The sequence below is a fragment of the Canis aureus genome, chromosome 30 (genome assembly GCF_053574225.1).
Source record: "Canis aureus isolate CA01 chromosome 30, VMU_Caureus_v.1.0, whole genome shotgun sequence".
In the NCBI taxonomy this organism is placed as follows: Eukaryota; Metazoa; Chordata; class Mammalia; order Carnivora; family Canidae; genus Canis; species Canis aureus.
The window spans coordinates 1866349-1882861 of record NC_135640.1 but is presented as its reverse complement, the minus strand read 5'-3'; positions in this window follow the sequence as shown (position 1 = coordinate 1882861).

Genomic DNA, 16513 nt, shown 5'->3' with positions numbered 1-16513 from the left:
TCTGGACCTGGTGACTGTGGTCCCCACCTGGGTCTCACCTGGACCTGGTGACTCTCGTTCCCACATGAAACACACCTGGACCTGGTGACTGTTGTTTTCTTGTAGACTCACATTTACCTGGTGACACCGGTCCCCACTAGGGCCTCACCTGGATCTGGTGACTCTGGCTTGCAGGTTGGCTTCACCTGGACCTGGTGAGTGGGGTTGCCACCTGAGCTTCACCCATACCTGATGACTCAAGAACCCACGTGATTCTCTTAGACCTGGTGAATCTGGTCCTTACATGGTCCTCTCCCAGACCCAGGGATTCTGGTCACCTCCTGGGCCTCACCTGGACCTGGTGAATCTCTACCCCATCTGGGCCTCAACCAGTCCTGGTGAGTTTGTTCCCCACCTGGACCTGATTGCTTTGGACTCTTTCTTGGCCTCACCTGGAACTGGTGACCCTTATCCTCTCTGCGCGTGACTCAGGCCTGGAGACTCTGGTCCTCATCTGGATATCACCTGGACCAGGTTATTCTGGTACCCCTCTAGGTCTAAACCAGATCTGGTGTCTCTGGTCCTCAACTGGGCCTCGTCTGGACCTAGTGAATATGCTCCATCTGGGCCTCATTTGGACCTGGTGACTCTCTTCCCTACCTGGGCATCATCGGGACAAGGTTCCACTGCATGGCCTTTAGGTTGGCCGCACCTGGACCTGGTAAATGTGGTTCTACCTGGGCATCATCGGGACGTGGTTACTCTATTCCCAGTGGGACTGACCTGATCGTGGTAACTCTGGTCCTGACTTTGGCCTTTTCTGTGTCATGTGACTCTGGCTCCCCCTGGACCTCACCTGTAAGTGGTAACTCTGATCCTAAGCATGGACTCACCTCACCTGGAGACTGTGGTTTCCATCGGTACCTCACCTGGACCTCATGTCTCTGGTCCCAACGAGGACTCACCAGGACTTGTATCTGGTACCCACCTGAGTAGCATCAGGATATGGTTACACTGTTCACCAACAGTGACGCGGCCGGACCTATTAACTCTCGTCTTCACCTGGTCTACACTTGGACATGGTGACACTGGTTCCCACCAGGGTCTCACCTGGACATGGTGACTCAGATCCCTACCTGCTCCTCACCTGTAACTGGTGATTCTCGTTCCCACATGGACATCATGTGGACCTGGTGGCTGCAGTGTTTCTAGCTTCTCATGTACCTCGTGACTCTGGTCCCCATCAGGACCTGACCGGGAGCTGGTGAGTGTGGTTGCCACCTGCACCTCACCTGGATCTGGTGATTCTGGTCTGCACCTGAGACTACCCTGGATCTGGTGACTGTGGTCCCCACCTGGGTTCACCTGGATTTGGGGACTCTGGTCCCCATCTGGGCCTCACCTGGCCGTGTTGACCATGGTCCTCAACTGGGCAAAATTGGTCCCGTTGGCTGTGTTCCACAACTGGACCTCACCTGGACCAGGTGACTCTGGTACCCCTCTGGGTCTCACCGTTCCCTAGTGACTGTGAACCCCACTTTGGCCTGACTTGGACCTGCTGACCCTGGTTGCAACCTGCTCCTGACCTCGAACTTTTGACTCTGGTTCTTTCAAGGGCCTCCCCTGGACCTGGTGATCCTGGTCCCCACCTGGGCCTCACCTGGACGTGGTGACACTTGTCAACACCGGGGACTCACATGGCCCTTGTTACTGTGTTCTACACCTGGGCCTCAAGTAGACCTGTTGCCTCTGATCCCCACCGGGGCCTCAGTTGTCTGGTAACTCTGGTCCTGACCTGGCCTCATCTGGACCTAGTGACTCTGGTCACCACCTGTTCTTCACCTGGATATGGTGACTCTGGTCCCCTCCTGGACTTCACCTGGACCTAGTGACTCTGGTCCCCACCTGGACATCTCCTGGACCTGGTGACTCTCTGTCCAACATGGACCTCACCTGGATCTGGTGACTCTGGTCCTCACTTTGCCCTCACCTGGACCTGGTGTCTCTCATGCCCACATTGAACTAACTCAAAACTGCAGAATCTTGCCACACCTAGGCCGCCCCCAGACCTGGTGACTCTTGTCCCCAGCTATGCCTCAATTCGACCTGATGAATCTGGTCCTCACCTGGGCCTCACATGGACCTGGGACTCAGCTCCATAGAGTGGCTCTGGTTCCCACAAGGGGATCACCTGATACTGCTGACTGTGGTGTTATTCTATGCCTCACCAGGACCTAGTGATTCTGTTTGCCATCTGGGCCTGCATGTCCCTAGTGACTCTGGTCCTCACCCAGGCATCATTGGGACCTGGATAATCTATTCTACACCTGGGCCTCACTTTGACGAGGGACCTCTGGTCCCATTCTGGGCCTCAAACTAAACTGGTTACTCTGGTTCCCCCTCTGGGCCTCACCCCTACCTGGTGACTCTGGTCACCCCTTAGGCTTCATATGGGCCTGCTGAAACTGGTCCTTAGCTGGTCCGCACCTGGATCTGGTGATTGGTCGCCACCTGGGTCTCACCTGGACTTGTTGAATCCTGTTGCCTCCTGTGCCTCCCCTGGACCTTGTGACTGTGGTCCCACCTGGACCTCACCTGGATCTGGTGGCTCTGGTTCCCATATGGGGCTCTCCTGGACCTGGTTCCTGTGGTCTCCATCTGGCCTCACCTGGAACACAATGACTCTGATCCATATTTGGGCCTCTCCTGGACCTGTTGACTCTGGTCCTTACCTGGGCTTCATTGGGACCTGGATACTCTCTTATATTCCTGGGCCTCATCTGTACCTGGTGACTGTGGTCCCACCTGGGCCTCACCTGGACGAGGTGACTTGTTCCCACAGTGACCTCACCTGGACCTGGTGGCTCAGGTCCTCATATTGGCATCATGGGACCTGGTTTCTCAGTTCCACATCGGGGCCTCACCTGGACCTAGTGATTCTCGTCCCCTCTGGGCCTCACCCTGACGTGGTGACTCTGGTCCCCACCTGGATATCACCAGTACCGGGTGACTCTGGTCCCCCTCTGGGACTCACCCGAAGCTGGCGACACTTGTCCTCAGCTGGATCTCAACAGTACCTGTTGAATCTACTCCTTACTTAGGTCTCGTCTGGACCTTGTGACTCTTTTCCCACCTGGCATCAATGGGATCATGGTTACTCTGTTTCCTTCCTGGGCCTCACCTGGACATGATAACTTTGCTCCACACCTGGGACTCACCTGGACATGATGACTCTGGATCCACTCTGGGCCTCCCTCTGACATGGAGACTCTGGTCCCCATCTGGATGTCTCCTAGACCAGGTGAATCTGGTACCCCTCTAGGCCTCAACCAAACCTGGTGACTCTAGTCCTCAACTGGGACTCCCCGGGACCTAGTGAATATGCTCCCCAACTGCGCCTCATCTGGACATGGTGACTCTGGTTCTACGTGTGCATCATCGGGACATGGTTACACTATTCCCCACTGGGAGTGACCTGATCCTGGTAACACTATTTCTGACTTTGGCATTTTCTGTACCAGGTGACTCTGGCTCCACCTGGGCCTCACCTGTAACTGGTGACTCTGATCGTAAGCATGGCCTCACCTGACCTGGTGACTGTGGTTCCCATCGGGACCTCACCTGGACCTCATGTCTCTGGTCCCAACTGGGCCTCACCAGGACCTGGTGTCTCGGTACCCACCTCGGTAGCATGACGATATGGTTACACTGTTCAATAACAGTGACTCAGCGGGACCTATTAACTCTGGCCTTCACCTGGGCCACACCTGGACATGGTGATACTGGTTCCCAACTCGGTCTCACCTGGACATGGTGAGTCGGATCCCCACCTGGTCCTCCCCTGTAACTGGTGATTCTCGTTCCCACATTGACATCATGTGGACCTGGTGGCTGCAGTGTTTCTAGCTTCTCATGTACCTCGTGACTCTGGTCCCCACCAGGGCCTCACCGGGACCTGGTGAGTGTGGTTGCCACCTGCACCACACCTGGACCTGGTGATTCTGGTCTGCACCTGAGACTCCCCTGGATCTGGTGACTGTGGTCCCCACCTGGGCTTCACCTGGATTTGGGTACTCCGGTCCCCATCTGGGCCTCACCTGGCCCTTTGACCATGGTCCTCAGCTGGGCAAAATTGGGACAACTTGACTGTGTTCCACAACTGGAACTCACCTGGACCAGGTGACTCTGGTCCCCCTCTGGGTCTCACCGTGCCCTAGTCACTGTGAACCCCACTTTGGCCTGACTTCGACCTGCTGATCCTGGTTGCCACCTGTGCCTGACCTCGAATTGTTGACTATGGTTCTTTCAAGGGCCTCCCCTGTACCGGGTGATCCTGATGCCCACCTGGGCCTCACCTGCACGTGGTGTCTCTAGTCACCACCGGGGACTCATCTGGACCTGCTTACTGTGTTCCACACCTGGGCCTCAATTACACCTCTTGACCATAGTCCCCAAGCTCGCCTCACATGGACCTGTTACCTCTGATCCCCACCGGGGCCTCACGTGTACCTGGTAACTCTGGTCCTCACCTGGGCTTCATCTGCCCCTAATGACTCTGGTCCCCACCTGGACTTCACATGGATCTTCTGACTCTGGTCCCCACCTGGAACTCACCTGTATCTGGTGACTCTTGTCTCAGTTTGGCCTCACCTGGACTGGTGTCTCTCGTCCCCAATTTGACCTAACTCAGAACTGCTGAATCTTGCCCCACCTAGGCCGCACCCAGACCTCATGACTCTTCTCCCCAGCTATGCCTCAATTCGACCTGATGAATCTGGTCCTCACGTGGGCCTCACATGAACCTGGGACTCAGCGGGATAGAGTGGCTCTGGTTCCCACAAGGGGCTCACCTGATACTGGTGACTGTGTTCTTATTCTATGCCTCACCAGGATCTAGTGATTCTGTTCCCCATCTGGGCTTTCATGGCATTAGTGACTCTGGTCCTCACCCAGGCATCATTGGGACCTGGATACTCTATTCCACACCTGGGCCTCACTTTCTCCAGGGAACTCTGGTCCCATTCTGGGCCTCAAACTAAACTGGTTACTCTGGTTCCCCCTCTGGGACTCACCCTTACCTGGTGACACTGGTCACCCCTTGGGCTTCACTTGCGGCTGGTGAATCTGGTTCTTAGCTGGTCCGCACCTGGATCTGGTGACAGGTCACCACGTGGGCCTCACCTGGACTTGGTGAATCATGTTGCCACCTGCGCCTCACCTGGACCTTGTGACTGTGGTCCCTCCTGGAACTCACCTGGATCTGGTGGCTCTGGTTCCCATATGGGGCTCTCCTGGACCTGGCTCCTGTGGTCTCCATCTGGCCTCACCTGGAACACAATGACTCTGATCCATATTTGGGCCTCTCCTGGACCTGTTGAGTCTGGTCCTTACCTGGGCATCATTGGGACCTGGATACTCTCTTATATACCTGGGCCTCACCAGGACCTGGTGACTGTGGTCCCACCTGAGCCTCACCTGGACGGGGTGACTGGTTCCCACAGGGACATCACCTGGACCTGGTGACTCAGGTCCTCATATGGGCATCTTGGGACCTGGTTTCACAGTTCCACATTGGGGCCTCAACTGGACCTAGTGATTCTCGTCCCCCTCAAGGGCCTCATCCTGACTTGTGACACTGGTCCCCACATGGATATCACCAGAACCGGGTGACACACCCGGAGCTGGTGACACTGGTCCTCAGGTGGGCCTCAACAGGACCTGGTGAATCTACTCCAATCTTAGGCTTCGTCTGGACCTTGTGACTCTTTTCCCACCTGACCTCAATGGGACATGGTTACTCTGTTCCCCACCTGGGCCTCACCTTGACATGATAACTTTGCTGTACACTTTGGCCTCAACTGGTCCTGATGACTCTCGTCCCCCAACCTAGGTCTCAATCTGGACTAGTGACTGTCGTCCCCAACTGGGTCTCAGCTGGACCTGGTGACTCCCGTTCCCACATGAACCACACCTGGACCTGGTGACAGTGGTGTTCTTGTAGACTCACATTTACCTTGTGACTCCCGTCCCCACTAGGGCCTCACCTGGATGTGGTGACTCTGGCCTGCATGCTGGCCTCACCTGGACCTGGTAACTCTGGTCCCTACCTCGACATCATCGGGACACGTTTCCTCTGCATGGCCTGCATGTTGGCCTCAGCCGGACCTGGTGAGTGAGGTTGCCACCTGGGTCTCAACCATACCTGGTGACACAGGTCCCCACGTGGGCCTCATTTGAACCTGGTGAATCTGGTCCTTACCTGGTCCTCACCCGGACCTGGTAACCCTGGTCACCACCTGGGAATCACCTGGACCTGGTGAATCTGGTCCCCATCTGGGCCTCACCCAGTCCTGTTGACTTTCTTCCCCACCTGGACCTGATTGCTGTGGACTCCTTCTTGGCCTCACCTGGAACTGGTGACTATGATCCTAACTGGGCCTCACCCAGATCTGGTGACTCTGGTCCTCACCTGTGGACCATTATGACCTGGATACTCTGTTCCACACCTGAGCCTCACCTGGACATGCTGCCTCTGGATCCCCTCTGGGACTCAGCCTGACATGGTGACTCTGGTCCCCATCTGGATGTCACCTAGACCAGGTGAATCTGGTACCCCTCTAGGCCTCAACTAGACCTGGTGACTCTGGTCCTCAACTGGGCCTCACCGGGACCTAGTGAACATGCTCCCCACCTGCGCCTCAATGGACCTGGTGACGCTGGTTCTATCTGGACATCATCGGGACATGGTTACTCTGTTCCCCACTGGGACTGACCTGATCCTGGTAACTCTGGTCCTGACTTTGGCCTCTCTGTACCAGGTGATTCTGCCTCTAACTGGGCCTCACCTGTAACTGGTGACTCTGATTCTAAGCATGGCCTCACCTGACCTGGTGACTGTGGTTCCCATATGTACCTCACCTGGACCTCATGTCTCTGGTCCCACCTGGGCCTCACCACGGCCTGGTGTCTCTGGTACCCACCTGGGTAGCATCAGGTTATGGTTACACTGTTCACTAAGAGTGACCGAGACGGACCTATTAATTCTGGTCTTCACCTGGGCCACACCTGGACATGGTGACACTGGTTCCCACCTGGGTCTCCCCTGGACATGGTGACTCATATCCCCACCTGGTCCTCACCTGTAACTGGTGATTCTCGTTTCCACATGGACATCCTGTGGACCTGGTGGCTGCAGTGTTTCTAGCTTCTCATGTTCCTCGTGACTCTGGTCCCCACCAGGTTCTCATCGGGACATGGTCTGTATGGTTGCCACCTGCATCTCACCTGCACCTGGTGATTCTGGTCTGCACCTGAGACTACCCTGGATCTAGTGACTGTTGTCCCCACCTGGGCTTCACCTGGATTTGGGGACTCCAGTCCCCATCTGGGGCTCACCTGGCCCTGTTGACCATGGTCCTCAACTGGGCAAAATTGGGAGGCGGTGACTGTGTTCCACAACTGGAACTCACCTGGACCACGAGACTCCTGTTCCCCTCTGGGTCTCACCGTGCCCTAGTGACTGTGAAACCCACTTTGGCCTGACTTGACCTGCTGACCCTGGTTGGAACCTTCGCCTGACGTCGAACTGTTGACTGTGGTTCTTTCAAGGGCCTCCCCTGTACCTGGTGATCCTGGTCCCCACTGGGCATCACCTGGACATGGTGACTCTTGTCACCACTGGGGACTCACCTGGACCTGCTTTCTGTGTTCCACACCTGGGCCTCAATAGACCTGTTGACCATGGTGCCCAAGCCGGCCTCACATGGACCTGTTGCCTCTAATCCCCACCGGGGCTTCACGTGAACCTGGTGACTCTGGTCCTCACCTGGGCATCATTGGTCCTGGTGACTCTGTTCCACACCTGAGACTCCCCTGGACATGATGACTCTGGAATCTCTCTGGCTATCAACCTGACCTGGTGACTCTGGTCCCCATATGGATGTCACCTGGACCAGGGGATTATGGTACCCTTCTGGGTCTCAACCAGATATGGTGACTCTGGTCCTCAACTGGGCCTCACCTGGACCTAGTGAATATGCTCCATCTGGGCCTCATTTGGACCTGGTGACTCTGGTCACTACCTGGGCATCATCGGGACATGGTTCTACTGCATGACCTGCATGTTGGCCTCACCTGGACCTGGTAACTCTGGTCCATACATGGGCATCATCGGGACATGATTCCATTGCATGTCCTGGAGGTTGGCCTCACCTGGACCTGGTAACTCTCGTCCCTACCTGGGCATCATTGGGACCTGGTTCTTCTGCATGGCCTGCAGATTGGCCTCACCTGGATCTGGTGAGTGGGTTTGTCACCTGGGCCTCACCCTTGCCTAGTGACACAGGTCCCCACGTGGGCCTCACTTGGACCTGGTGAATCTGGTCCTTACCTGGTGGTCACCCGGAACTGGTAATTCTGGTCACCACATGGGAATCACCTGGGTCTGGTGAATCTGGTCCCCATCTGGGACTCAACCAGTCCTGTTGACTTTCTTCCCCACCTGGACCTGATTGCTGTGGACTCCTTCTTGGCTAACCTGGAACTGCTGACTCTGATGCTAACTGGGCCTCACCCAGATCTGGTGACTCTGGTCCTCACCTGTGGACCATTATGACCTGGATACTCTGTTCCACACCTGAGCCTCACCTGAATATGTTGACTCTGGATCCCCTCTGGGCCTCAGCCTGACATGTTGACTCTGGTCCCCGTCTGGATGTCTCCTGGACCAGGTGATTCTGGTACCCCTCTAGTCCTCAACTTGACCTGGTGACTCTGGTCCCACTCTGGGTTTGACCGTGGCCTAGTGACTGTGAACCCACTTTGGCCTGACTTGGGCCTGCTGACCCTGGTTGCCACCTGCGCCTGACCTCGAACTATTGACTCTGGTCTTTCAAGGGCCTTCCCTGGACCTGGTGATCCTGGTCGGACCTGGATCACACCTGGACGTGGTGACTCCTGTCACCAATGGGGACTCACTTGGACCTGCTTACTGTGTTCCACACCTGGGCCTCAAGTAGACCTGTTGACCATGGTCCCCAAGCCGGCCTCACATGGACCTGTTGCCTCCGATCCCCACCGGATCCTCACGTGTATCTGGTATCTCTGGTCCTCACCTGGGCCTCATCTGGACCTAGTGACTCTGGTCCCCACCTGGGCTTCACATGGATCTGGTGACTCTGGTCCCCACCTGGACTTCACCTGGATCTGGTGACTCTGGACCCCACCTGGACCTCTCCTGGACCTGGTGACTCTCTTTCCAACATGGAACTCACCTGGAACTGGTGACTCTGGTCCTCAGTTTGGCCTCACTTGGACTGGTGTCTCTCGTCCCCACTTTGACCTAACTCAGAACTGCTGAATCTTGCCCCACCTAGGCCGCACACAGACCTGGTGACTCTTGTCCCCAGCTATGCCTCAATTCAACCTGATGAATCTGGTCCTCACGTGGGGCTCACATGGACCTGGGACTCAGCTGGATAGAGTGGCTCTGGTTCCCACAAAGGGCACACCTGATACTGGTGATTGTGGTCTTATTCTATGCCTCACCAGGACCTAGTGATTCTGTTCCCCATCTGGGTCTGCATGGCCCTATTGACTCTGGTCCTCACCCAGGCATCATTGGGACCTGGATACTCTATTCCTCATCTGGGCCTCACTTTGACCAGGGACCTCTGGTCCTATTCTGGGCCTCAAACTAAACTGGTTACTCTGGTTCCCCTCTGGGCCTCACCTTACCTGGTGACTCTGGTCACGCCTTGGGCTTCACTTGGGCCTGGTGAATCTGGTCCTTAGCTGGTCCGCATCTGGATCTGGTGACCGGTGGCCACCTGGGCCTCACCTGGACTTGGCGAATCCTGTTGCCACCTGCGCCTCACCTGGACCTTCTGACTGTGGTCCCAACTGGACCTCACCTGGATCTGTTGGGTCTGGTTCCCATATGGGGCTCTCCTGGACCTGGTTCCTGTGGTCTCCATCTGGCCTCACCTGGAACACAATGAGTCTGATCCATATATGGTCCTCTCCTGGACCTGTTGACTCTGGTCCTTACCTGGGCATCATTGGGACCTGGATACTCTCTATATTCTTGGGCCTCACCTGGACCTGGTGACTGTGGTCCCACCTGGGCCTCTCCTGGACGAGGTGACTGGTTCCCACAGGGACCTCACCTGGACCTGGTGACTCAGGTCCTCATATGGGCATCATGGGACCTGGTTTCTCAGTTCCACATCGGGGTCTCATCTGTACCTAGTGATTCTCATCCCCCTCTGTGCCTCAACCTGATGTGGTGACTCTGGTCCCCACCTGGATATCACCAGAACCGGGTGACACACCCGTAGCTGGGGCACTGGTCCTCAGGTGGGTCTCAACAGGACCTGGTGAATCTACTCCAATCTTAGGCTTCGTCTGGACCTTGTGACTCTTTTCCCACCTGGCATCAATGGGACATGGTTACTCTGTTCCCCACCTGGGCCTCACCTGGACATGATAACTTTGCTGCACATTTGGCCTCAACTGGTCCTGATGACTCTCGTCCCCAAACCTAGGCCTCAATCTGGACCTGGTGACTGTCGTCCCCAACTGGGTCTCAGCTGGACCTGGTGACTCCCGTTCCCACATGAACCACACCTGGATCTGGTGACTGTGGTGTTCTTTTAGACTCACATTTACCTTGAATCCCGTCCCCACTAGGGCCTCACCTGGATCTGGTGACTCTGGCCTGCAGGCTGGCCTCACCTGGACCTGGTGAGTGGGCTTGCCGCCTGGGCCTCACCTATACATGGTGACACCGGTCCCCATGTAGGCCCCAGTATCCTGGTGAATCTCGTCCTTACCTGTTCTTCAACCGGACCTGGTAACCCTAGTCACCACCTGGGAATCACCTGGACCTGGTGTATCTGGCCCCATCTGGGCCTCACCCAGTCCTGGTGACTTTGTTCCCCACCTGGACCTGATTGCTGTGGACTCCTTCTTGGCCTCAACTGGAACTGGTGACTCTGATCCTAACTGGGCCTCACCCAGATCTGGTGACTCTGGTCCTCACCTGTGGACCATTATGACCTAGATACTCTGTTCCACACCTGAGCCTCACCTGAACATGATGACTCTGGATCCCTACGGGCCTCACCCTGACCTGGTGACTCTGGTCCCCATCTGGATGTCACCTAGACCAGGTGAATCTGTTACCCCTCAAGGGCTCAAATATACCTGGTGACACTGGTCTTCAACTGGGTCTCACCGAGACCTAGTGAATATGCTCCCCACCTGCGCCTCATCTGGACCTGGTGACGCTGGGTCTACCTGGGCATCATCGGAACATGGTTACTCTGTTCCCCACTGGGACTGACCTGTTCCTGGTAACTCTGGTCCTGACTTTGGCCTCTTCTGTACCAGGTGATTCTGGTTCCACCTGGGCCTCACCTGTAACTGGTGACTCTGATCCTAAGCATGGCCTCACCTGACCTGGTGACTGTGGTTCCCATCGGGACCTCACCTGGACCTCATGTCTCTGGTCCCACCTGGGCCTCACCAGGACCTGGTGTCTCTGGTACCCACCTGGGTAGCATCAGGATATGGTTACACTGTACACTAACAGTGATCCAGCCGGACCTATCAACTCTGGTCTTCACCTGGGCCACTCCTGCACATGGTGACACTCGTTCCCACCTGTGTCTCACCTGGAAATTGTGAGTCAGATCCCCACCTGGTCCTAACCTGTTACTGGTGATTCTCGTTCCTACATGGATATAATTTGGACCTGGTGGCTGCAGTGTTTCTAGTTTGTCATGTACCTCGTGACTCTGGTCCCCACCAGGGCCTCACCGGGACCTGGTGAGAGTGGTTGCCAACTGCACCTCACCTGGACCTGCTGATTCTGGTCTGCACCTGAGACTACCCTGGATCTGGTGAATGTTGTCCCCAGCTGGGCTTCACCTGGATTTGGGGACACCGGTCCCCATCTTGGCCTCACCTGGCCCTTTTGACCATGGTCCTCAACTGGGAAAAATTGGGACGCGGTGACTGTGTTCCACAACTGAACCTCACCTGGACATGATAACTTTGCCTCACTTGGAACACAATGACTCTGATCCATATTTGGGCCTCTCCTGGACCTGTTGACTCTGGTCCTTACCTGGGCATCATGGGACCTGGATACTCTCTTATATACCTGGGCCTCACCAGGACCTGGTGACTGTGGACCCACCTGGGCCTCACCTGGACGGGGTGACTGGTTCCCACAGGGACATCACCTGGACCTGGTGACTCAGGTCCTCATATGGGCATCTTGGGACCTGGTTTCACTGTTCCACATCGGGGTCTCACCTGGACCTAGTGATTCTCGTCCCCCTCTGGGCCTCACGCTGACTTGTGACACTGGTCCCCACCTGGATATCACCAGAACCGGGTGACACACCCGGAGCTGGGGACACTGGTCCTCAGCTGGGCCTCAACAGGACTGGTGAATCTACTCCAAACTTAGGCTTCGTCTGGACCTTGCGACTCTTTTCCCACCTGGCATCAATGGGACATGGTTACTCTGTTCCCCACCTGGGCCTCACCTGGACATGATAACTTTGCTGCACACTTTGGCCTCAACTGGTCCTGATGACTCTCGTACCCCAACCTAGGCCTCAATCTGGACCTGGTGACTGTCGTCCCCAACTGGGTGTCAGCTGGACCTGGTGACTCCAGTTCCCACATGAACCACACCTGGACCTGGTGACTGTGGTGTTCTTGTAGACTCACATTTACCTTGTGATTCCCGTCCCCACTAGGGCCTCAACTGGATATGGTGACTCTGGCCTGCAGGCTGGCCTCACCTGGACATGGTGAGTGGGGTTGCCACCTGGGCCTCACCCATACCTGGTGACTCAGGTCCACACGTGGGCCTCTTGGACCTGGTGAATCTGGTCCTTACCTGGTCCTCTCTCAGAACCGGGGACTCTGGTGACCACCTGGGCCTCACCTGGAACTGGTAAATCTGGTCCCCATCTGGGCCTCACGCAGTCCTGGTGACTTTGTTCGCCACCTGGACCTGATTGCTGTGGACTCTTTATTGGCCTCACCTGGACCTAGTGACTCTGATCCTATCTGCGCGTCACCCAGATCTGGTGACTCTGGTCCTCACCTGGGCATCATTGGTACCTGGTGGCTCTGTTCCACAGCTGAGCCTCAGCTGGACATGATGACTCTCGAACCTCTCTGTGCCTCACCCTGATCCTGGTAACTCTGGTCCTGACTTTGGCCTCTTCTGTACCAGGTGACTCTGCTTCCACCTTGGCCTCACCTGTAACTGGTGACTCTGATCCTAAGCATGGCCTCACCTGACCTGGTGTTTGTGGTTCCCATCGGGACCTCACCTGGACCTCATGTCTCTGGTCCCACCTGGGCCTCACCAGGACCTGGTGTCTCTGGTACCCACCGGGGTAGCATCAGCATATGGTTACACTGTTCACTAACAGTGACCCAGCCGGACCTATTAACACTGGTCTTCACCTGGGCCACACCTGGACAAGGTGACACTGGTTCCCACCTGGGTCTCACCTGGACATGGTGAGTCGGATCCCCACCTGGTCCTCACTTATACCTGGTGATTCTCGTTCCCACATGGTCATCACGTGGACCTGGTGGCTGCAGTATTTCTAGCTTCTCATGTACCTCGTGACTCTGGTCCGCACCAGGGCCTCACCGGGATCTGGTGAGTGTGGTTGCCACCTGCAACTCACCTGGACCTGGTGATTCTGGTCTGCACCTGAGACTACCCTGGATCTGGTGACTGTGGTCCCCACCTGGGCATCACCTGTATTTGGGGACTCCGGTCCCCATCTGGGCCTCACCTGGACCTGTTGACCATGGTCCTCAACTGGGTAAATTGGGCCCCGGTGACTTTGTTCCACAACTGGACCTCACCTGACCAGGTGACTCTGGTCCCCCTCTGGGTCTCACCGTGTCCTAGTGACTGTGAACCCCACTTTGGCCTGACTAGGACCTGCTGACCCTGGTTGCCACCTGCGCCTGACCTCGAACTGTTGACCCAGGTTCTTTCAAGGGCCTTTCCTGTACCTGGTGATTCTGGTCCCCACCTCGGCCTCACCTGGACGTGGTGACACTTGTCACCACCGGGGACTCACCTTGACCTGCTTACTGTGTTCCACACCTTGAACTCCAGTAGACCTGTTTACCATGGTCCCCAAGACGGCCTCACATGGACATGATGACTCTGGAACCTCTCTTGGCCTCACCCTGAACTGGTGACTCTGGTCTCCATCTGGATGTCACCTGTACCAGGTGATTCTGGTACCCCTCTGGGCCTCAACGAGTTCTGTTGACTCTGTTCCTCAACTGGGCCGCAACGGGACCTAGTGAATATGCTCCATCTGGGCCTTATTTGGACCTGGTGACTTTGGTCCCTCCCTGGGCATCATCGGGACATGGTTACACAGCATGGCCTACAGGTTGGAATCACCAGGAGCCGGTAACTCTGGTCCCTGCATGGGCATCATCGGGACACGGTTCCTCTGCATGGCCCAAGGGTTGGCCTCACCTGGACCTGGTGATTGGGGTTTCCACCTGAGCCACCTAGGCCGAACCCAGATCTGGTGACTCTTGTCCCCAGCTATTCCTCGCCTGTACCTGGTGACCCATGCACCCACGTGGCCCTAACTTGGACCTGGTGAATCTGGTCCTTACCTGGTCTTCACTTGGAACTGGTAACTCTGGTCACCACCTGGGAATCACCTGGACCTGGTGAATCTGGTCCCCATCTGGGCCTCACCTAGTCTTGGTGACTTTGTTCCCAACCTGGACCTGATTGCTGTGGACTCCTTCTTCTCCTCACCTGGAACTGCTGACTCTGATCCTAACTGGACCTCACCCAGATCTGTTGATTCTTGTCCTCACCTGTGGACCAATACGACCTGGATACTTTGTTCCACACCTGAGCCTCACCTGGACATGATGACTCTGCATCCCCTCTGGGCCTCACCCTGACCTGGTGACTCTGGTCCCCATCTGGATGTCACCTAGACCAGGTGAATCTGGTACCCCTCTAGGCCTCAACTAGACTGGGGGAATCTGGTCCTCAACTGGGCCTAACCGGGACCTAGTGAATATACTCCCCACCTGCGCCTCATCTGTACTTGGTGACTCGGGTTCTACCTGGGCATCATCGGGACATGGTTACTCTATTCCCCACTGGGACTCTCCTGATCCTGGTAACTCTGGTCCTGACTTTGGCATCTTCTCTACTTGGTGACTCTGGCTCCACCTGGGCCTCACCTGTAACTGGTGACTCTGATCCTAAGCATGGCCTCACCTGACCTGGTGTCTGTATTTCCCATCGGGACCTCACCTGGACCTCATGTCTCTGGTCCCACCTGGGCCTCACCAGGACCTGGTGTCTCTGGTACCCACCTGGGTAGCATCAGGATATGGTTACACTCTTCACTAACAGTGACCCAGCCGGACTTATTAACTCTGGTCTTCACCTGGGCCACACCTGGACATGGTGGCACTGGTTCCCTCTTGGGTCTCACGTGGACATGTGATTCAGATCCCTGCCTGATCCTCACCTGTAACTGGTGATTCTTGTTCCCCAATGGACATGATGTGGATCTGGTGGCTGCAGTGTTTCTAGCTTCTCATGTACCTCGTGACTCTGGTCCCCACCAGTGCCTCACCGGTACCTGTTGTGTGTGGTTGCCACCTGCACCTCACCTGGACCTGGTGATTCTGGTCTGCCCCTGAGACTACCCTGGATCTGGTGACTGTGGTCCCCACCTTGGCTTCACCTTGATTTTGGGCTCTCGTTCCCATCTGAGCCTCACCTGGCCCTGTTGACCATGGTCCTCAACTGGGCAAAATTGGGACCCGGTGACTGTGAACCACAACTGGACCTCACCTGGACCAGGTGACTCTGGTCCCCCTCTGGGTGTCACCGTGCCCTAGTGACTGTGAACCCCACTTTGGCCTGACTTGGACCTCCTGACCATGGTTGCCACCTGCGCCTGACTTCGAACTGTTGACTCTGGTTCTTTCAAGGGCCTCCCCTGGACGTGGTGATCCTGGTGCCCACATGGGCCTGACCTGGACCTGGTGACTCTTGTCACCACCGGGAACTCACCTGGACCTGCTTACGGTGTTCCACACCTGGGCCTCAAGTAGACCTGTTGACCATGGTCCCCAAGCCAGCCTCACATGGACATGTTGCCTCTGATCCCGACCGGGGCTTCATGTGTACCTGGTAACTCTGGTCCTCATCTGGGTCTCATCTGGACCTAGCGACTCTGGTCCCTACCTGGGCTTCACCTGGATCTGGTGACTCTGGTCCCCACCTGGACTTCACCTGGATCTTCTGACTCTGGTCCACACCTGGACCTGACCTGCATCTGGTGACTCTGGTCCTCAGTTTGGCCTCATCTGGATCTGGCATCTCTCGTCCCCACTTTGACCTAACTCAGAACTGCTGAATCTTGCCCCACCTCGGCCGCACCCAGACTTGGTGACTCTTGTCCCCAGCTATGCCTCAATTCGACCT